At 58.5% G+C, this 22092-nt stretch overlaps 1 protein-coding gene across 1 annotated transcript in view; it reads left to right on the top strand.

Annotated features, from left to right (window-relative positions):
- Positions 1–22092, top strand: part of LOC129151189 (mammaglobin-A-like) — a 28708-nt gene that overhangs the window by 5833 nt on the left and 783 nt on the right. The window lies entirely within an intron of this gene.

Here is a 22092-nt window from a genome sequence, read left to right as displayed (position 1 = left end):
TGTCCATAGGGTCACGTGGCTTTCCACCAAGGTGGAGAAGCGATCCCGGGGGGGAAAGGATGCGTTTCAACAAATTGTTTGGGAACAACTGGCTACATTAAGAAATCTCCAGCCCACCAGTATATCAGATTTAACTCCTGATGTATCAGAGGACTAACTGTAAAATCTAAAAATATACAACTCCTAGAAGAAAACAGGACAAAATCTCAGTGTCTCTGTTTGGCACGGATTTCTTACACATGGCAAAAAAGCAGGAACTATAGACAAAAAATAATAAAAATTTAAAACTTTTTGCTCTTTAAAAGTCACTGTTATACAGCATTCCCCCCCCCCCCCCCCCCCGCGCCCTCCCCATTAAGGCTATGGTGCGAATGACCGACCACATTCCGGGAATAGAGTCGGTGATGATCTCCACCGGGTCAGAGTGAAGGTGGATGACACAGGTTCGTCCGGGGTGGGGGAACGTCCGGCCCGCAGGCTGTATGAGGCCCAGAAATCATGTGGTCGCCCTGCCAAGGCATTCGGGACGAGTCAATGAAAGGTGTGCTCCAAGTCAGCAGGCTCATCTGAAAGCTGATGATTCTGTATGGCCACGCGGGATGCTATAAACATCCAAATGGCCCTTGGCGGAAGAAGAGGCTCCCACCCCTAGTCCAGGCTCTCTTGCTTCCACAGGACCCATCCCCGCGCGCCAAGCCCGCCCCTCACTGTAGCCCATCCCCGTGCCCACCTGCCACTCCCTGTCTCGCTCAGGTCGCCTAAGGCTCAGCGGCTTCCTGGCTCCGTCTGGGCTGTGGGCAGCTTCGTCTGCTGAGCAGCAGTGCATGCTGGGTAAACTCTGCTTGGGCTGGAGCGTGGTAGTGGGCTCCCTCTGGGCTTCCATGATGCAAACGTCCTTCCAGAAGGTCTAGGAGAGAAGAGCAGGCATGAGAACCCCGCCCTCACCTGCAAAAGGTTTGCAAACGACCCAGATACCAGGTGATTGTCTGTCCGCGCGGCCTGGACTCAGCTCTGAAGTTCCCTTGGCATCTGGAGACGGAGAGGGCGGGGCTCCAACCGAGGGAGCCACACGGCCAGGGCCGGGCAGCTGGTCAGCGAGGGGATGTGGAGTGGAAAGCGTGGCTGCACCTGCTGCCGCGGAGGCAGGTCTGTTCTAAGACACGGCCACGGGCACACGCTAAAGGGTGTAGGGTCCACGGCTCCTCAAGCGCCGCCAGGACGAGATGACTAACCAGGCGTCAGGGCAGCCCTCCCTGTCCTTTCCCGCTCATCACGCGTGGGATCCTGTCCATCCGCTCATGGGAACCACCACGGCTACCTTCGCCCTCGGAGTGGCTCTCTCGCCTCCTGCCATTTGTCTGCTCAGCATCCTGCACCTCGTCTTCCTGGGACCTGGCAGGTGCCCCAAGGGGAAAGGTGCAGAGTGGGGCGCCCCGTCTCTGTAGCTGCCCTTTTCCTGGAATCTGGACCCTCAAGTCCATGCCGCCTTAGCGGCTCCCCAACACGCTCAGCCGGCGGACTTCGCATTTCATGTGGATTCTCAGCTGCTCTTGGGGGCGTGTGGGTCTCACACGAGCTGTAGGGTCATCGGCAGAAGTGGGAGTTGATGGGGTTCTTCACCGGGTGGGGATGTCTCATCGGTTTGGCATTTGCTCCTGGATTATTGATCCAACTATTTACGATCCCCTTAGTTTCACTTACTTCCTCTGTGGCTCTCATTTCCCGGATGTCGGCCCTTTTACAGGGATCGTGGGGTAAGGAGGGGCAGTCAGGTCCCCAGGGGACTGGTACACAGCGGGAACAGCCTGAGGTTTCCTTAGACTGAGCACAACTGAGAGCTCTCCCCACCAGGGGGCGCCGTTCCATGCAGAACCTGGGCCCTCCCTGGACACGTGCAGTCTACCGCCCGCCACCAGGCGGCGCTCAGGCTTCCTTTCTGCAGGCAATGGCCAGAGCGACTCCAAATGAGTCTCACTTGGATTTGGACTTAAAACGATGGGCCAGCTCTTCTCTCCTGGACAAAAGAGGCCTTTCCATGCCCCCCCTACCCACAGCGTGCTTAATGGCTGCCTCTTCCGATGTCACACCCACAGAGCAGCAGGCGAGAGACTGAGGCCACCACGGACCACGGAAGCTTGAGACACAGATGCCGCTGAGCCCGGGGGAGGCGTGAGCGTGGAGGGCACGGGCCTGGAGGGCAGCAGGTGACCACCCTGGTGGTGTGGAAGGCCAGGAGGGGGACATGGAGGAGGAGCCTGGGGGGAGGGAGGTGACTCAGAAGTGCCACTTTGAGAGGAATGTCGGGGCTGCAGGGACGGCTCCTGTCGGCATCATCAGACCGAGACGCGGTGCTGAGTCTCATACGGACGCGACCGGTGAATTCCTGTTATTTTCTTGTAAAGACAGAATAGCCTCCCGGTGCTGACATTCAGACACGTTAAAGGCCTCTCTCCAGCTGACAGTCCACAGGAGACCCAGTTGGACAGTGGGACCCGCACCCCAAATCCTGATGTTGCTGAGCGTTCCCCCGCCCCTTCCCTGCTGCCCGGGAAGGCATCAGGGCCCCAGAGTGGTGGCTGCAGAGACGGGTCCACACTGGACCCGGGAGCCGGGCTCACTGTCCCCCTTCAGCGACACGGAAACCACCTCCCTGCCCCCAAGGCCTCTCCTCTGTCACTGTCACCCCATCACCACGGCCTCTCCTCTGTCACTGTCACCCCATCACCACGGCCTCTCCTCTCTGTCACTGTCACCCCATCACCACGGCCTCTCCTCTCTGTCACTGTCACCCCATCACCAAGGCCTCTCCTCTGTGTCACTGTCACCCCATCACCACGGCCTCTCCTCTGTCACTGTCACCCCATCACCACGGCCTCTCCTCTCTGTCACTGTCATCCAGCGTCGGAGACCAAGCTGTCAGACAGAAACAATGTCCAAAGGGGAGTGAGAGGGAGTTACGTTTCCTTAAAACCCCCCATAAACGCACTCCATTGGCTGCCACGAGGTCAAAGCCCCGACCCCAATGGGAATCCACGTCACCTGGGGCTGCATCCACAGCACACGGAACCTGGGGTCCAGGTCTGCCCATCCTCCTTTGAAATCTCCCCAAATATTAAATACAAAACCACCAAGTGGTCTTAACCACAGAGTGATACTGAAGAAAAAGCAGTCAAGTCCCCAGTAGGGGGAGGGGGGAGAAAGTGGCCACATGTGGTGAGAAGAGGCTCCACGCCGATAGAGCGCAGCGGGGGCACCTGCTGAGATGTAACCCCAGCGGGAGTGCGGGCCGAGCAGGGGCTGGAGAAACTCCCAGAGCGAGCAGCTTTCTGTGCAGAGGAGGAATGGGGTGGGGGTGGGGATTGAGCCCGCAACTCAGGAACCGTGACCTCCCGGTTCATAGGTGGATGCTCAACGCCTGAGCCAGGCCGGCCGGGCGCCTCCCTTTCACTGCTGACCTGCGGGAAAGACAGGGGACACTGAGCCCCCACAGACGACTGGGTTCTGGGGAGAGTCGAGGAGCAGAGGAAGGAGACCATCTCTGATGCCCAGTCTACCCCCCCCCCCCCCCCCCCCCGCCCAACCCCTCTGCAGCTCAGAGCTCAGAGCACGAAGTCAGAGCATCGGTGGGTGCAGGGGCTGCGGCAGGCGCTCTGTGGGGGGCGAGGCGTGGGCAGAGCTCATGCGTGTCCCGGGAGCCTGGGGCCTGGATCTCGGGCTCAGAGCACAAGGGCAGGGGAGAGGCAGTGGCGTGGCTTGTGCAGAGTGTAAGGTGAGGCACGTTGGTGATCTGGGCGCCATCCAGGACCTTCCAGTTTTGGATGCTTCTTATCAAAGCGAAATGCTGTTGATCAGTGCGTCTCTTAATGCGCTGAAGGAGGCCAGGTTTCATGTTCTGTATCGATGGGGGGGGGGGTGTTATTTATTGATCAAACGGAGGCCCTTTATTGGTGTCCCTCGTTAGGGCCTCATAATGCCGGGGTTCTCTTCCCAGCCTTACAAAGGGTTCAGCATTCTGGAGAAAGGGGCTGCGCGTAGATGACTCAAGAGTCTGGAGTCAAAGATAATTTTGAAAGGCTTTGGGGGTTAGAGGAGCTTCAGCTAAAGGAGCTAAAGACTCACTCTTGTCTCAGGACCCCGTGGTATTTATTTAACACAATTTGTTCTAAGGCAAGGGGGAGAGAATGCACTTCCAAGGGTAGGGTAACAGAAGCATTGTCAGTTTGGGGAATAGCCTACAGCTGGTCAGGTGTCTGGCCAACAGGAGGCAATAAGATGCCCTGAGCTGTCTGGCAGCAGACAAGCCTATTCAGGTTTGGGGGAAGTGCCGTTTAGCCGTTTCCAACAGGTAAACTACATCTCACCCTTGTTGAGTCGCCCAAGTCCCACCAACCTTTGGAGGGAACTCTTGTAATTATCACATGCTGGAATGGGTTCCCGGCAGCCCTTTCAGTCCTGGCTCCATCCTTAGGGGCCTGACTCCAAACATCTTTTCCCATGAGTGTGCGCATGTGAAGAGAATGAGCCATGTCACTCAGTTCTATGGGTCAGAAATGACCTGGGTCTATCACTCCCAGGTATTAGAGTGCGGGCAGAGGTTGAGCATTGACCTATGAACCAGGAGGTCACGATTCCATTCTCGGTCAAGGTCACATGCCCGGATTGCAGGCTCAATGCCCATTGGGGGGCGTGCAGGGTCTCATGTGCGGGGCCAGGGGTGAGGTGAGAGGGTGTGTGGCGCACAAGGACCTGCCACCCTGTCCTGCCCAGTGGATCAATGATTCTCTCTCATCATGGATGTCTCTATCTCTCTCTCCCTCTCCCTTTCTCTCAGAAACCAATAAAAATATATTAAAATTATTTTTAAGGAGTTGTCAGCCTCGGCTAAGAGTCCTTATTTGATTTCATTGGAAGCGAGGACAGGGAGGCCACTGTCACAGAGTTCCACAAACATCACTGACACTTGCTCATTGGCACCGAGAGTTGGACCTGCGGAGTGAGTGCCTGCAGGGTCTGACACGACGTGGGTGCCTCCATCGTGTAACACGGAACAGGATGTGTGTGACGGGGAGGGGCCCATGGGGACCGGTGTCTCCACAGGCTACGTAGACGGCACGAGCCCACGGGGACATCACGACCCAGAGGTGATGTCTGAGGCGCCTCCTCCCCCAGGCGCCTGGGGACCAGTGAGAGCCTGAGCGCGGGAGGGGCCCTGGGATCCAAGGGGCCCGCGTGGCCAGCGCATCCTGCTGAGGACCGAGAGCAGAGACCCCGAGGGCCTCGGGGGACACGATCCCTGTCCCCACCCCCTCCTGTACCCTGACTCCAATGCCCGTGTGCAGGGTTATGGAGTCCCAGTGAGCCTCGCTCCGGTGTGCCCATTAGACGTCAGGGAAGTGACTGGGCAGTGACAGCTGGTGGTGACAGAGGGCAATCCCAGGAAATCCAGAGCCGGCGCAGGAGCGGGCAGCCTGAGGGGAGGCCGGCGCCCTCCTGGCCGGCGGTCAGGTCGCCTGATGTTTGCCTTTGGGGACGAGGCGTGTGTTCTGTTCGCCTGTCACTCACAGTTTCCCGTTTCGTTGCAGAACTGGAATGGCTGAGGCTGACGGCCAGGCACTGTGCCCAGCATTTGTCCTGGATGAACCCACGGGTCCTCACACATCCGTGGTGTCCCCTTGTCTGACAGACGAGGACACTGAGGCAGGGAGGGTCAGCCCCTGTGGAGGCCCCACGGCGGGAAGCTCCAGAGCTGGGCTTGAGCCCCGGGAGTCTGGCCCTGAAGGGGGGCTCTTGCTCACACCCCCTAAGGGAAACGGCCCCCATTTGAAAGAGAGACCCACACGCCACCCCAGAATCCTCGGCGATGTGTGACGCTGCCGGCTGGGACCCCGAGGTGGCGGGACCGAACCTGCCCCAGTCTGAGGACGGGGTGCACTGAGCGCTCCTGTGTCCTCGGAGCAGGGCGTGCGCGCGGTGCTCTCAGGTCCCGCGTCCGTCTCTGAGCACATGGCGGAGAGGGCCCCCTCAGGGTGTGCCGGCTGCAGGGGTGTGGACGTCAGTGTGTTCTGTAGCTGCCACGGGTCCCGTCGCCAAGGGGCCACTGTGTCTGTGAGGTCCACGGCGACAGGTGTGCAGGGAGGAGGGGTGTCCCCGGGCCGACCTGTATTCAGCTCCAGCATCAGCTTCCACCCCTGCTCACTGCGTTTCTCCCGAGGCCGTCTTAGATTTCCCCGACGGCTGATTAGTGACCTGCTCATGATGACAACGTGTTGATGGTGTTTTGTGTGCTGCCCCCTGGTTCGAAGGGCAGGTTTTCAACAAGAGGAGAGCCTCTGTGTTTGCTGGTCTTTGTTCACAGCAGCTTCTAGTTCCCAGAAAACAGAGAAAGTAGCGAGAGCCCGGCCGGGCCGCTCAGTGGTTGAGCGTCCCTCTGTGCGCCGAAGGGTCGCCGGGTGGATTCCTGCTCAGGCCCCACCCAGCTGCCGCCTGAGGGCCCGTCCAGCAGGGACAGAGGGCCCGTGGCGCTCCCCATGGCCCTGGTGGGATTGACAACAGAGAGAGTAGAGAGAGTTTCCCCCTCCCCCGCCTCCGGACACGCACAGCTTCCCGGTCAGCATCAGGCCCGGTGCCGCCGGGACCCAGGGTCGCATGTGCGGGGCCGGGGGTGAGGTGAGAGGGCGTGTGGCTCACAGGGACCTGCCCCCCTGACCTGCCCAGTGGCCGGGCTCCTGGGCGGCCCCCCCAGCGACGAGGATGAGCCCCTGCCGCCCCGCAGCCCGCCAGCACGAGGTGCCGTCGGGAGCTTTCTGCACAGAAAAGGAGGAGGAGGCTGAGCGGGGAGGAACGAGGTGGCCGTCAGCGAGAGCCCTGGATGGAGGCAGAAACCCAGAGGCACGCAGCTGAGCTAGAACTTCGGTGCCACGCACCCCCTTCCGTCTGAGGGTCCCCACTGCACGACACCGGTCCCAATCCTGTCTGCGCTGCGGGGCCTCAGTCCGCTGCCCTGTCCCCTGCTCCCCACGGCCTTTCTCCGAGTCACACGGCCTCCCTGGCCCCATGGAGCAGCTGCCGCGGTCGGCTCAGGCCGAGGACCGGCCTGCGGGCGCGTCTCCTGCGGGGCCCGATGCCCACAGGGGCCACCCCTGAACCGACACGTGAGCGTCCACCAGGACTCGTGCGCGCTGATGGGTCTGAACTCGTGGGGGTGCATAGACACAGGAGCTGGAGTCGGTGGTGGCGGCGGGAGGGCCGTCCTCCTCTCGGCACTGTTTTCTCTGGGGAAGCAGACACCGCGGACCTGGCTCCCTGCAGTGCCCGCAGCAGCCCTGGCACAGCAGGCACCGTGTGCCCTCACGGGGCGGCCCAGCCACACTGATGGCTCCTGCACGCGGGGTCGCTCATCTCCCGCAGGGACACGTGCGGACTCTCTCTGTGCCAGACCCTGGGTGAGGAAATGAGAACGCGGACCCGTCTGCACGGAGGGCGCTGACTCCCAGGGGCGCCCTCCCCCGAGGGGTGCGCACTGCGACCCTCCCGCCGCGGGCGGGGCTCTGGGAGCCGTGCAGGTGCCAGCAAGGCCTGGCTCTGCCCAAGGCCCCGGGCTCTGGCGCTGACGGATGGCATCAGCCTCCGCGAGGAAGGGCGGGCGGGAAGCCAGGCCTGTGACCTGCCCGTCCCCTGTGGGCGGGACCGTGCGGCTCACTGGGTACAAAGAGCCCGGGCGCTCGGGCTGCTCACCCAGCTCCTCTCGCTCCTGTTGGCTCAGCTGCGCTCCGGCCACAGGCACCATGAAGCTGGCCCTGCCTCTGCTGCTGCTCACGCTGGCCCTTTGCTGCCCCGACGGTGAGTGTCCCTTCCACGCAGACACCAGCGGCCGGGAGGGCCTTCTCCGGTCCAGGTGCCGTAGGTGGGGAGGGGACGGGTCAGAGTGAAACCTTTCCCGCCCCCCGTTGCACCAGCCCCCAAAGCCCAGGACTCGGGGTGTCCGGTCCCGGGACTCTGGAAAGCGCCGCAGGCAGGTGCGGGGTCCCGTCTGAAGCCCCTCGCCCCCCTGGGCCGATGCAGAAGCAGCAGGACGGAGTCTGCTTCCTGTGGGTCAGGGCTCGGCCCGGCAGCGCAGTGACCGGGACACAAGTCGGCGTCCCCAGGCCTCTCCTCCTGGTGACGGCGCCCAGGAGGGAAGGGCGATGGTGGGAGGAGGGGCCGAGGCCGCCCTGGTCTCCCCGACGTGCCCTCAGGGTCTCTCGGGGCCGGTGGAGCCCGAGGCCGTTGGACTCCTGGGCTCAGACTCAGAATGTTCCAGCAGGACAGGCTCAGCGGGGAGGAGCAGCGCTGAGGCTCGGGGGCCAGGGTCCCTGTGGCTCTGAGACCCCGAGGCGCTCAGGGGTCGGCAGGCCCGCTACCCCAGGGGCCCCCCAGGACGTGCAGAGCCCGTAGGAGCGTGAGGGCCGCCGCTGCCCGTGTCCCGGTGTCGGGCCCGTGGCCAGCAGTGCTGGGCCTGACCTCTCGCCCTCGGGGCTGAGCCCAGTCCTTTAGGGCTCCCTTCCGCCTGACTTTCCGAACCCCGTCCTCTCTCCCCGAGGCCTCTGACACCTCCCTCCACCTCCCTGCAGGCAGCTGTCTCCCAGGTGGGAGGGGCCTGGTGGGGCGCAGTCCCAGCTGCAGGCGGTTGCAGAGGCCTGAGGGTGGGGACGGAGAATCCAAACCCCGAGTGGTTCCTGCAGGTCTCAGCACAACCCACTGGGTGGGACGTCAGCCCAGCCCCTGTGACCCTCTGGGGAGGCCCGTCCATCAGGGCGGAGCCAAGGAGCCAGTCGTGGTCGGGGCATCAGCGTCGGATGTGACCTCACAGACGTCCTTGGTTAAGGGGGAGCCCTCTCCGTCCTAGTGGTGGACTGAGCCCCAGAGCCCCCTCCTCACTCATTGCCTCCCCCCTCCTCTCCGCCTGTATTGTCCCCCTCTGGGCCCTCTGCTAGGACCTCCCTCTACCTTCCCTGGAAGGCTGACGGCTAACAGCTCCCTCCCCCGGAGCCAGACAAGGCCAGGAGGGGCTCTATGAGAGGCAGAGCTGAGCCTGAGATCCAGGGACAGTGACCGGGGCACAGCCGGGATCTGGGGGAGCCCTGGGTGTACGTGACAACGGGTGAGAGTGACCAGGGCGTCACCTGGGCCCCCTCCTGGCTCCGCTGCGTGCTCTGCGACCTGGCGCCGTGAGGCCTGGGGGAGGTGCACTGTCACCGAGGAGCCCTTCCCGCCCTGGTTCCGGTCTGGTTCCGGGGCCACAGAGCCGCGGGAAAGTGACTTTCCTACATCGATGGTGTTTCTCTCTCTCCGGCTCCAGCTAACGCGGAAGTCTGTCGGTTTCTCGAAAGGGGAGCAAAAAGGTTCCTCTTGGATCCGAAACCATTTGGCAGGCACGGCCCTGCCGCGATGCTGGCCCCCGGAACCTTCTCCCAGGATGTCCAGGAAGTGAAGACGTGCACCAATCAGATCCCCTTTCCCGGCAGACTTAAAATTTACAAAGTCGTGGTAACTTCGTTCTCCTTTCTGCACAAGGCGGCTGCTCAGCTCAGGGGCAGGCGGGGGGAGGGCGCTGCCCTGGGGGGCACAGGTGGGGGCACCTGCCCCGCTGCTCACCTCTGAGAGGGGCCCGTGGCCATGGCTGGATGGTGACCCGACACCCGCTGAGCCAGCCTCAGGCTGCACAGCCTCTGCAGGCCCCTCCCTGGGCTGCAGGCTCCCTGTGTCCTGAGGGCGGACAGCGGCCCAGGCGGTGATGCTGATGGCCCCGCACTCTGCCTCCCTGCCTGGGAGCGTTCTCCAGGGCGACCCCTCACCCCAGGCAGGAGGCACTGTCCCTGGGCAATGCTGTGGGGTGGGGTGCGCAGGGGGAGGCAGGGCAGGGCGGGAGCTGGCCCCGCCCCATCAGGAGGGAGGCTGCGGGGCTCTGGCAGGTCACCCATCAGGCCAGAGGGCAGGGCCTCCCAGCTCTGCCCTCTGAGGCCTCTGCCTCCGGTGGAGCTGACCGCCTCCCTGTCTCTCTGAGGAAATCAGACATTGGGGGGAGGGGGAGGGGGAGCTCAGCTCCTCCATCCCTGAATTGGTTGAGCTTTAAGCACGTGTCCCCACACGGCCCATGCCATCCGGCCCTGCCCCCTCCCCCCGCCCCCGTGTCCACTCTGGAGTGAAAAGTCCCATCCTAGGACCTGGGACTCAGAGAAAGCACATCCCGGGCTGCTCGGCCTGCCTTGTGCCCTCCCGGCTCCATCAGAAACCCGAGGCCGCTCTTGGGCCCCTCGGCCTCTGCGCCCGGCCGTGGCCAGGGCTCTCGGTGCCGTGTCTGTGGCTGTGCCGGCACCGGGACCATCGACCTCCCCGCCCGCTCCCTGGCTGCCCGCTGCCCCGTGCGCCTTCGCTGGTGGCAATGTCTCCGCGTCCTGGTTGTGAACACACTCTGCCCGCGGCCTCTCCAGGGGCAGCCTGACTGACAGCCTGTCTCTCTTGGTCTGTTTCAGAGGAATATCATAGCCAAGTGCAACAATTAGATTTCACACACCTTACCTAGGAGCGCCCTGTCTACCAATGATGCGCTGATCTTCCCGGGAAAATGCAGAGGTTTCAACGTCTTGCTTCAATAAACCACTTGCCCTGCACGTCTCTGCCCGTCTTGTTCTATCCCGGTCTCTGGCCGTCGGGGGCTGGGGGGGCGCGGGTCATGAGGGGCCGTGGGTGGTGACAACAGTGCATCCCGCTGACCCGATGGGCAGTGGCCGTGGCGCCTGGCGGCAGGGATCACAGAGGGAACGGGGGGCTCCCGGCCCGGCCCGGGTCCCTGCACAGGCCTCCCAGGCCCGGGCCCCGCATGAGCCACGCAGGCTCCGCACCTCCGTCCCCGAGGCGCCCTCGCAGCCACCGGACGCCTGAGCGCTCTGGCCTCGTGCCCAGCGGCTGCTCCAGGACCCCGCTGTGGCTCAGGGCCTGCTCCCCAGGGGCCAGGACAGGAGGCCGCGGTCTGTCTGCCCAGACCCGGTGCGGGGCCTGCTGGCTGCGAGTCCAGGGGCAGGTCTTCCTGGCGGCTTCCCGCTGGCGGCGGATGACAGGCCGGGTCTGGCTCTGGGGCTGCAGGGCCCCGCGGAGCTGCTGCCATTGTGCCTCCTGCCTGTGAACCCCCTGCCCCCTCCCCGACGTGGCGGACGGCAGAGAGCGGACCCAGGACACCCAGGGTGGTCGCCCACACTCAGCACCTGCCCCTTGATTGCAGCTGCAAGTCCCCGTAGGAAAGAAAGGATGCCCAGGGCTCAGGGCGGGAACTTGTGGGGGCTCAGACCCCACTGCAGCTCCTCGGAGCCTGACACAGAGTCACCCCATGCCCCTCCACGGCCCCTCCCTCGCACGGCCTGTCCTTCCATCTGCACAGCCATCGTCACCGGCCTGCCCGCGTCCCTCCCGCTTGTGCCCAAGGCTCCTACCCGGCCCCCTGGACGGAGCTGCCCTCCCTGCCGTGCGCCTGCGCACCCACACCACAGCGACCTCCACAGGAAGGGGTCGGCCCTTCTGCACCTGAGAGCCCAGGCCCTGGCCCCCCTGTTTCCAGGACGAGGACTTACCGTGAGTCCTCAGCTCCTCCCCGAAGAGGGCACATGATGCCCCCAGGACGGAGGGCACAGCCATGGTGACCTCCTGCTCCCAACGCCCCGCGCTCCACAGCGAGTGCGCAGGTGTCACCGCGGGACACGCACACTCAGCTGCCTCTCTTCTGACGCCCGGGACGTTCTCAGTCTCCGCCTGCGCTTGGAGGACGCAGGATTCTGGAGCTCTTGCCACAGCCTGAGAGACACAGGCTGGGGTCCCGCCGGGAGGGCCAGGCCCCCGCTGGCGCCGCACACAGGGCCTGGCACGACCGTCCCCGCACCCTCCCCCCTGTCCCTGCTCGGCCCGGGTCTGTGCCCCGCCATCATTGTCTATAGGCCACTCACGTTGGTCACCCCCCCAACACCTGGTCATGTCGGGGTCCCTCTGCCTCCACATTGTTCCCTGCACAGGACAGGTGACCACACACACACAAATAGACACACACAAACAGACATGCACATAGAAAATGCACACAGACAGACAGACATGCATTCAGGCACACATGGACACAGGCAGAGAAGAACATATCCCGACAGGCACACAGGAATCCATTTGTATATAGACAGACATGCACACACAGGCATAGTGAGCCGTCTGTTCTCTCTGTGTCTTTTTTAAAAAAAATTTTATTGATTTTTTACAGAGAGGAAGGGAGAGGGATAGAGAGTTAGAAACATCGATAAGAGAGAAACATTGATCATCTCCCTCCTACACACCCACTACTGGTGATGTGCCCGCAACCAAGGTACCTGCCCTTGACCGGAATCAAACCCGGGACCCTTGAGTCCACAGGCCGATGGTCTATCCACTGAGCAAACTGGTCAGGGCCTCTCTGTGTCTGTCTGTGACGTACTATTCGCATCGCAGAGTGGTGGCGAGAACATAGTGAATACATTCATGACATGAAGGGACAAATGGTATCACCATCTGATGGTGCCACCATCGTTTCTGACGTATCGACGGCATGAAAGTGGAGAGAGAGACAGAAGCCGGGCGAGCTGTTCATGGATCCGTGTCCTGTGGGACTGCTCTAAGCCCTCGGGGCCAGGAAGAGCGCTCTCCGTGGGACCCCGTCCCGGGTCTTCAGAAAGCTCGGTGACTGTGCTCCGCTGGTGTCTTCATGGGGAATAAACATTCAAAGTAAAACAAGCTGCTCTGGACAAATACAAAATACGCTGGCTGGAAAATTATAAAGCATTTGGAAGACAAAGCAGAATAGAGTAACCAAGGCCTAGAAGACCCGGTTGTGAGAGAGAAGCACAGCAGGGTCAGGCTTCCATTCAGGAGGTCCAAGCAACAGGATTGCAAAATGAGAGCGATCCAGGTGGAAAGAAGTCACCAAAGACATACATCAAGCAAATCTCCCCACAGGGAGGAATATGAAGTGGGCCCGGCCAGCGCGGTTCCGTGGCTGAGCATCGACCTAGGAACCAGGAGGTCACGGTTCCATTCCCGGTCAGGGCACATGGGTTGTGGGCTCGATCCCCCGTAGGGGGCATGTAGGAGGCAGCTGACCAAAGATTCTCTCTCAGCATTGATGTTTCTCTCTCTCTCCCTCTCCCTTCCTCTCTGAAATCAATAAAAATATATTTAAACAGAGAATATGAGATGGACTAGCTCACTCATTCCCCACATCAGACACCTCTGTGCGCCTTTTTGGAACAGGGCCCTAAGGAAGGAGCTCCTTTCAGGAGGAGACGCACGTCCCAGGCAAGGCTGGGAACAAAACAGAATCCACACAAGCCTGGAGCCACCGAGTGACACTGACACTCCTGAGGCTCTGACCTGTGAGTGAACAGGACCAGCCTCCTCCATGCAGCTCAGGGCCACGTCAGCAGGAAGAAATGAAGATGTTTCTGGATGCAGAACTTCAAAAGTCTGATCTGCAATGTTCTTTCCCTCAGAGGCGGGAGAAGGTCTGCTCTACAGAAAGGAGTCGATGAAAACACACAACACACAAGGCATGGAACCCAGTAAACACGGGAGAGAACACAGGTGTCACAGGTGCATCCGTGTTCCTCACAAGCATTTCCACAGCAGGAGGCACATGCTCACGTTCTCAGGGAAACTGTCTTTCAATATTTTCTTTATGGAACAATGCTCCTATACCATTATCTATGTATATAAAAGGCTAAGTGACCGTCCGACCATCCAACCGTCTGCCCGGTGGCTATGATGTGCAATGATCACCAGGGGGCAGAAGCTCAACGCAGGAGCTGTCCAGCTGCGGTGACTTGGCAGCAGCGGATCTCGGGTGACACACACCCGAATCAGAGAGGAGGAAGCCCAGTTCCAGGATGCGTCACCTGAGAACTGCCTTCTCTCAATCCAGGACCCCTTGGGGGATGTCAGAGATCCAGTTTCGGCCCCATCCCTGCAGGCCAGGCCAAGGGACCGCTCACCCTGAACATTCCCTTCAAACCGGGGAGGGACTGTGGGAGGTTGGCTCCAGGGCATGTCTGGCCCATCTTGCCCAGTCGTGCCCCACTGGTCACCTTGTAATTAATTTCCTTTCGATGTGCACGAATCAGTGCACAGGGGCACTAGTTTCCAAATAAAAATGTATAAAATGACAGGAAGTTGTAAGACAGAAATGCAACGGAATGTCATGAGTAAAGAAAAAGAGCAAAAAATGGTTGGGGATAAAATTTGGCAAAAAATAGGATAAAATGGTGTAAATCATTTCAGATAACTTGGCTTCTAGGCTAAACCAAACTTAGGGGAAATGTGATGTGTTTTGTGGAAAGGATTAATGGATTTCCTTAAGGCAGTGGTCGGCAAACGCATTAGTCAACCGAGCCAAATATCAACAGTACAACGATTGAAATTTCTTTTGAGAGCCAAATTTTTTAAACTTAAACTATATTGGTAGGGACATTGTTATTAACTTAATTAGGGTACTCCTAAGCTGGCCTTTGCAAAAAACTCAAGGGGCCAAAGAGCCTCATGTGGTTCGGAAGCCGCAGTTTGCCGACCACTGCCTTAAGGAATCGATTAGCATGTGAAAGGTCAGGGCCTAAGACAGGGCAGAGGAGAGCTGAGGTGTGTCCCCAGCAGGATCTTCTATCACAGACAGGAAAGGCGCACAGACATCCAAGGGAGACCAAGGCTGAGGAGTGCGCATTCCCCAGCAAGAGAAGCTCTGTGAGGAGCTGAGGACTGGGCTGGACCCGGAAGGACCAAGTCTATGAGGGTGACCCACAGGAGCGCGTGCGGCCCCCCAGGAGTGAGGACCAGCCCGGCAAAGTCCCCACCTGACGCTGAGCTCCGAGCTGGAGGACACACGGCCCCACTCCTGTCGGCCTAGGTCTGCACTGAGGCTCCACTCACTGTCCACTGAGGGTGAGACCACCTCACACTCCACCCGCGCCAAGGCTTCCAGAGAGTTCTCCATCACGGGGTGCCTCAGCCACGGCTCTGGAGCCACTGGATGGAGAAGAGTTCTCTTCTGGTGGATGCCCTGAGCACCGTACCGTTTAGCAGCAAACCTGGTCTCACCCCGTGGATGCCAATAGCACACCACCCAGCTGTGAGGACACACAGGTATCTCTGGACTCGGACAAATATTCACAGGGGTGGGCACAAGGAGGGGGAAATCGGTCCCAGGAAAGAGTCTCGGTTCTGGCATTGGAAAGAAGTGTTCTTAGATCTCTCATAGTTCCCTAGCCATTCCCCGAAGGGCCAGAGGTGCCCGCTCTGGAGGCCTATGGTTTGCAGGAAATCCCGGCATGAGCTGCAGGGAAATGAGTAACAGAATGAGAAGATAACGGAAATCAAATGATCCTTAGGGGCTGTCACAAGTGCGTGGAGATTAAATATTTAACCACATATTTCGTGGAAACATCAAGTTATGTAAAGGTGATGGTTTTTGTGAAGGAGCCAAGGAGAACTGGCTGAAGGCGGCACCTGATCCTGACTCAGCTTCTAAATCCGGGTCTCTGCCCCCAGGCATTAGATGGATCCGGATCCGGGTGAGATGGGATCAAGCTGATGTTTACTGCTGGGGAACAGGACAGCGGTGGCCCGGGACCTGGAAGTCAGGGCTCCAACTTCTTGGTCTTCTGACCTGGTCCCACCTATGGTGATGCCACACTTTTCTCCAGAAACACAAACGACTCGGTGTTAGCACCAGGATCTCAGGCTGATGCCTGGGTTTAGTGTTGGGCATGAGCCGTGCCTTCATTAGATTATCTAGCTAAAATGTGCGTCTCTTTCTAAATAGACCCAATGAGTAAACATGTTGTGTAATCAGAGAATTCTTAATAGAATTGCAAATCCTGTTCCTCAAAGAAGTTACACACCTAATTAGAAACCTACTGTATCACTGTTGTCACTCAAAGACCAGAAAAGCCCAGGTCATGACCTCTAGGACTCAACAGGGGGAAAGGGTCATGAGGTCAGGTCCTGGTCACCAGGAGAAAGGTGCACCCAGGAGCCACGGGGTCTTGGGAAGGTGATCCCCAGAGATTCAGGCTTCGTTTTCAAACAGGAAATGGGCTGTCTGTGCCGTGGCTTCGGGAACAAATAAAGAGTTTCAAGCTGAAGGGACTCAGGCTGGGACCGTGGAGAAGGCTTCACCTGGACCAAAGGCCTCGAGCACAGAACTGCGGGGCCGGCCCAGCCCTCCACCTGCGTCCACACAGGGCGGCCGGGCAAGTCCCGGTCCCAGGACTCCATCTGAGTCACAACCTGAGGGCCATACGGTCACACTAAGGAGACCTGTCTCTGAGGTCACAACACCTGGCTGCTTTCCCGGCTCTGCCCACCACTAGCTGTGTGCCCTTGGTCAAGGGACTGGATCTCTGTGGTCCCACTGTGTGCAGCTGAGGAGAAGTAGTGACCCTGCCTCCTGGGAGGGAGACCACACATCTGTTTGCTCAGGAGGACCCTGGTCTATGCTGCTGCCCTGGCATTCCATGCATTTAGTGGCCTCTTCTCCCTGCTGGGGTGCCCCAGGTGGACACTAAATTTCACCGTCTCTCTCCTCATTGGGTTGTGGTTGTGAAGACAAAGAGAGGTGGTCACCGGTGCTCCGCAGGGAGTGAGCGCTGTCTCACTATTTGCCATTCATGCTCTCCTGAACCTGAAGCAAGTAGCACAGGGAGCAGCTGGGTATTGAGAAGGTTCATAGGCCAACGCCATGTAGACTGTGCTCAACAGAGAAGATCTGCATAAACTGCATCTCATGAAACTCTTTCAAGGAGTCAGAAAAATATCAGGTAAGAGTGGATCGAAATACAGTGCTTGTCAACTTTGACCTTTCCCCTCATATCTGAACGGGATGATCTCTGCGTCTCTTGGAGGATGGAGAGGAGCAGGAAATTAATCGCTGGCAGCTGACGTGTAGACAGCACCTACTCTGTGGCCAGCGCTGTTCTGAGGACTTACGGGCTGTAAGTCATTCAGGCCTCACAACAAGCGTAGGCCTCTTCCTCTTGTACCAAGAGACCCCCCTGTGACACCCCCACCGCCGGCTAGGCTGAAGGCATGGGAGGCGCCTGGTCTAGGCCTGGACACCATGATCAATAAACCGCTCACTGCCATCAAGAGGTCTCCAAGCCCAGGGCCTGTCCTGAGTTTCCGTCCTGGGAAAGTGCCTCCCCGGCCAGCCTCCAGATGCTGGCAGGATCTTCCGGAAGAAGAGGCTCACCTCCAAGACCGTTGTTGAGGTTTGTGTCTCAACAGCCCTGGGAGCCAGGGGCAGAGCCGTTTACAGGATCGGGGAAAAGTAAAGTAGAACGTTTCTTGTGTCCAAATACCGTAGAGCTAATTTCTTCAACTAACTTACAACGAGTGAAAAATTCAAGAATCATATACACTAAAGATCCTTGTGTCGATTTTACTTTCAGTGAATCACTGAGAATAAAAATAGCTCTCACTGAATGTCATTACTTTTGTTAAGGATGGCAAGACCTCAAATCAGGAAGATGAGTGTGAGTCCCTCTTAGGTCCTGGTTGAGCCCGAGTACCGGTCAAATAGAATTCTACCCGCACATTATGGCCCCTCTGCCTGGATAGCTCACCTCTGCAGCATGGTCTGTCACAGCAGGTGGCCAGGAGATGTCACACCAACACGGAAACCAAAGTGGACTTCCGTGCTCCAGTTTCTGAACTGAATTTGGGGACCTGGGTCTAAGGACTTTTTGGAGCAGAAACCATCAGGCCAGGAATACAAGCATGCACACCGTTTGGTTTATCTATTTTTGCTGTGAACACTTCCTTTAAATGAGTCTCTTGTGAGCCGAGTCATAGATCATTGACGCACCTGAGAACGGTCATCGTGGGCTCTGGAGAAAACATGGAAATAAAGAAACACAGACTCATCGTACACGACAGGGGGTTGCTTTTGCTATGAGGCCCACTGTCCAACAGACAACAGGGCAGGTCCGTAACCACGGACACCAGCAGAGCCCTCACTGAGTCCTGTTCAAGGAGGAAGTCTCCCATTCATTATGACTGTCATTCATGTGCCTTTGGAATGATGGCCAACAATAGTCAACAGGGGACAGTGCACACATGAGAACACCACCTTCCTTATTCCTAGCGTCTTCCTAAGTCAATATTGTGTTTGGAAACTTGGGGTGCAGCTGAATGAAGGAAAAAATGAGTCCCAACCATCCACACAGAGGACAGTGCATTCACGGCTCATTACCTATTGGCTCACCTCTCAGGCGCTCTCACTCATGTCTCTTTCTTTACTCGAAGCCACGTCGGCTATCTTGTTTCTTCATGCCGGCGCCGCTTACACTGATGTGAGTTTTCTCTCTCATGAGGCGTCCTGCCTGTCTGACACCGAGAGGCACACTTTCCAGGCTTCCCTTCCCTCGCCGAGTGCCATTGCTCTCAGGGCCTCGGTACCTGCTGTTGCCTCTTCTAGAACACTCCTATCCAGCAGGTCCCTGGGACTCACTGTTCACTGATGCAGAAAATGGCACACAACCTAAGGAGTCCTGGCGGGATCGCCTGCCGGGGCCTCCTGCAGGATGCTGCCCTAGCGGTTTTATGTTTTTCGGGACACAATCACTTTCCTTTATCTCATATTCAATGGGAAGCTTGTTTGTTGACTTCCAGTTCGAGGTAAGCTGCACAGGTGCAAGGTCTCGGTCCACCTTGACTCTACATCTGAATCTGTGATTAGGGCCCAGGTGCGGGGGCCTGATGCGGCGGGGGCCAGACATGGCGGGGATCTCCCTTTTCCGCGTCCCGTGCGGAAAGAGAGATGAACGAACCGGTTCTAAATGGAGGCGGCCAGGGATTGAGAAATATTAGAAATAAAGAGGAGAGATAGATTTGAAAGCTGGGGCTGGGTGGATCTTTCTGTGCCTGGCTGAGGCCACAGAACAGATCCAGACTGCAAAGCTGAGGCTTTATTTATAATCAGAGACAAACAAGGCAATTAACAATGTTCTTGTAAATTTCACTTGTTTTGGCAGCACTTGCTGCCCCTCCCACAGCCCACTAGCTACCCAGGAAAGATCTAGGGATCAGTTACAGGATCAGGCTTAATTATGCTGGGAGGGGTCTGCCCTCCAAACGAACTTGTTTGTGATCCTGCCACAGGTCAGTCCGAGGCTTAACCCTATAACCGCTTCCTACACCCAGGCTTAGGAGAATGATGGTTGTCATGAACATGGTTTCGTAAAGGGATGGATGGATGGATGGATGGATGGATGGATGGATGGATGGATGGATGGTTGGATGGATGGATGGTTGGAAGGATGGATGGATGGATGGATGGATGGATGGATGGATGGATGGTTGGAAGGATGGATGGATGGATGGATGGATGGATGGATGGATGGATGGATGGGTGGATGGATGGATGGATGGATGGATGGATGGATTGATGGATGGTTGGAAGGATGGATGGATGGATGGATGGATGGATGGACAGATGGATGGTTGGAAGGATGATGGGTGGATGATAGGTGGATGAATAGATTAATGGATGGAGGGATGGATGGGTGGATGAAAGGATGTATGTATGCCTGGATGGATGCATGGATGTGTAGATGACACCTGTGTGTTAGTCATGATTACCCTTCCTAGGCCCTGTGCTCGGCTTCTATGTGGAGTGCCTGGCATTCTTACAAAAGCCACCTCGGTGTCATTTCTGCTCGTTGTAGAAACGGAAGTTGGGGACAACCAGCACTCTCTTTCCCAAGGTCACTTCGTGGTTAGCGGTGGCATCCAAGATGCAAATCCATATCTGCACGGGCCCAGATAGCTCCCACCATCCAGTGCTGCCTCCCTTAAGCATCAGGGATTCTACTTCTCACATCATCTCCTGAATCAGTGGAAGGAAAACCCTAAAGCTAACAAAACGGAACAAAATGTAACTCTACATTTGTACGTAAATTTCTAAAATTTCTGGGCTTAACTACATGAGATAGTCTTTGTACAAACAACCTTCAACCAAGCAAGGTGAGAAGCTATTGCTATTTCCCAGCAAAAGGCACCTGACTTAGTCCATGGGCGAGGAAAGCCTGCCCTCCACAGGCGCTGGGTGGTATTGCACCCAGCCCAGGTGATGGGGGAGGCAGGAGGCACAGGAAAAGGGTGTGAAGTTCTCTGGACTTCGCAGAAGCAGAAGAGAAAAAGGAGGAGTAAGGGGGGTGGAGGGAGAAGGGGAGGGGAGGAGGCATGTGGAAGGGGAAGAGCTGGAGGAGGAGGAAGAGGTAACGAGGACCAAAATAATAAAAACACAAGAATGACAGCGCAGACTCACAGTGCTGTGATTTACCTTCTTATTCACAAGCACCTCAGCATGATTTTCATCTAATGTCATTACCACGATTGCAGTTCTGAAAATTATGAGATTTTTTTTTAAGGCTCTGGTTCCTTGGTTTCTACAAACAGACCACGGGCGGGCTGGGTTCTAGATGATTCTCGCTGTCCTTTCTGGGCCCAACGCCAGGTTCATCCCGTGACTCATTCCCTCACCTGTGGGAGGGACTAAGTGGCCGCCAGGAGAATAAAAGGAGGAGCCTGGGCTCTCACCTCCTAAGTGAGTCCTTCTTCCCTGCCACGTCCGAGTGACCAGCCCGCAGCAGCTGCCTGAGCCATGAAGCTGGCGGTGGTGCTCATGCTGACCGCCCTCCCCCTGTACTGCTATGCCGGTGAGTGTGGCAGCGCCAGGCTTTGGGGGGAGGTGGTGTCAGGGCCCCTGGGGCAGACCCCCTGCTCCCCGAGCCCCAGGCCAGAGCGCCTCATTTCTCTGCCATCTTCCTGGCTCCATCGTGTTTGGCTCTCTGGGCTGTGGAAGCCAGGGAGCTGGGGCGTTGGGTGTGGGAGGCGGGACAAGGAGGCAGATATCCTGGGGCTCAGAGAACATCCTAGACCCCGAGTTTGCTCTCCCAGAATGGAGGACTCCAACCATTGGCCAGAAGCTCGATGAATTTATGTCTCTACTGGGAGGTAAGAAGATGGCCATCGTCATGGTTACGCCCAGCAAGGACTTGGCGCCTGTGGGTCTGAGCCCGCTGTTGTGTGCTTTCTTCCCAGGTTCTGGCTGCGCAGATTTGGAGTATCTGATCGGTAACACCATTGATCCTGCGGTGACCGAGGATGAGTACATCAACGATCTTGAAGAGTTCCAGCCGGATGAGGCCACCGAAGAGGCCCTCAGGATGTTTAAGCAGTGCTTTCTCCACCAGAGCAACGAAACCCTGAGCCGATTCAGCGAAGCGATGGTAATGGCGCTCTCTGGGAGCACTGGCCAAGGACACGCGGGCAGTCAGTTTGCTACTGACTTCGGAAAAGCAGGTGTTGATCACGCTCCATGTCATCTCTGTGAACTTGGGTGCTGACACCCAGAAAGCCATGCAAGGGGCGGGGGCTGCTGTGCCTGCTCATGTGGCGGAGTCTTTCGTGAGTGACACAGACAGAGGCCACGAGGGAGGAGAGCGGGTGGGCAGAGGCTTCCTACCCCTCGGCCCCCAAACCTCCGATTCTCGAGACGACCCTCACATTGAAGAGTGAGAAACACACGTAGGAAAGCATTTCAAAGACTCTTCACAAGAGAGCAGAGAGTCACCCGTCAGGAGAGCCCACTCTCAGGAACGCGGTGCCCGGCCCTTGGGGCACCCACGTCGGCCAGTGCACGTGGCCGGCCTGGGCCTGTGGCAGCCCCGTGAGGACAAGGGGAAACCTCGGCTGGGAACCGCCGTGGGGGGCGGGTGTTGAAACAAGAGTCGGTGTAAACGGTGAGACCCTCTTTGTGTTCAGAGCAGAGAGGGCTCCGTCCTTCCGGGCGGTCCGTCCCCCCCTAACAGCCCGGGAAGCAGTCCGGGCCGCAGTGGGAGGTCTGGCCACGGCGAGACACCCGCTCTGCGTGACCAGGCGCTTCCTGCCGCCGGGCTGCTGCCCAGCCGGGGACCTGCAGGACCGAGGAGGAGGCCAAGCGCGTGGGGAGGCACCTGCTGGGATGTGTGCGGGCCGGTCTCTGAGAGCCTGGCCACCGGG

This window comes from Eptesicus fuscus, chromosome 13, assembly GCF_027574615.1.
Source record: "Eptesicus fuscus isolate TK198812 chromosome 13, DD_ASM_mEF_20220401, whole genome shotgun sequence".
Taxonomy (NCBI): Eukaryota; Metazoa; Chordata; class Mammalia; order Chiroptera; family Vespertilionidae; genus Eptesicus; species Eptesicus fuscus.
The sequence above is the reverse complement of the archived record's forward strand: the minus strand, read 5'-3'. Positions and strand labels throughout refer to the sequence as shown.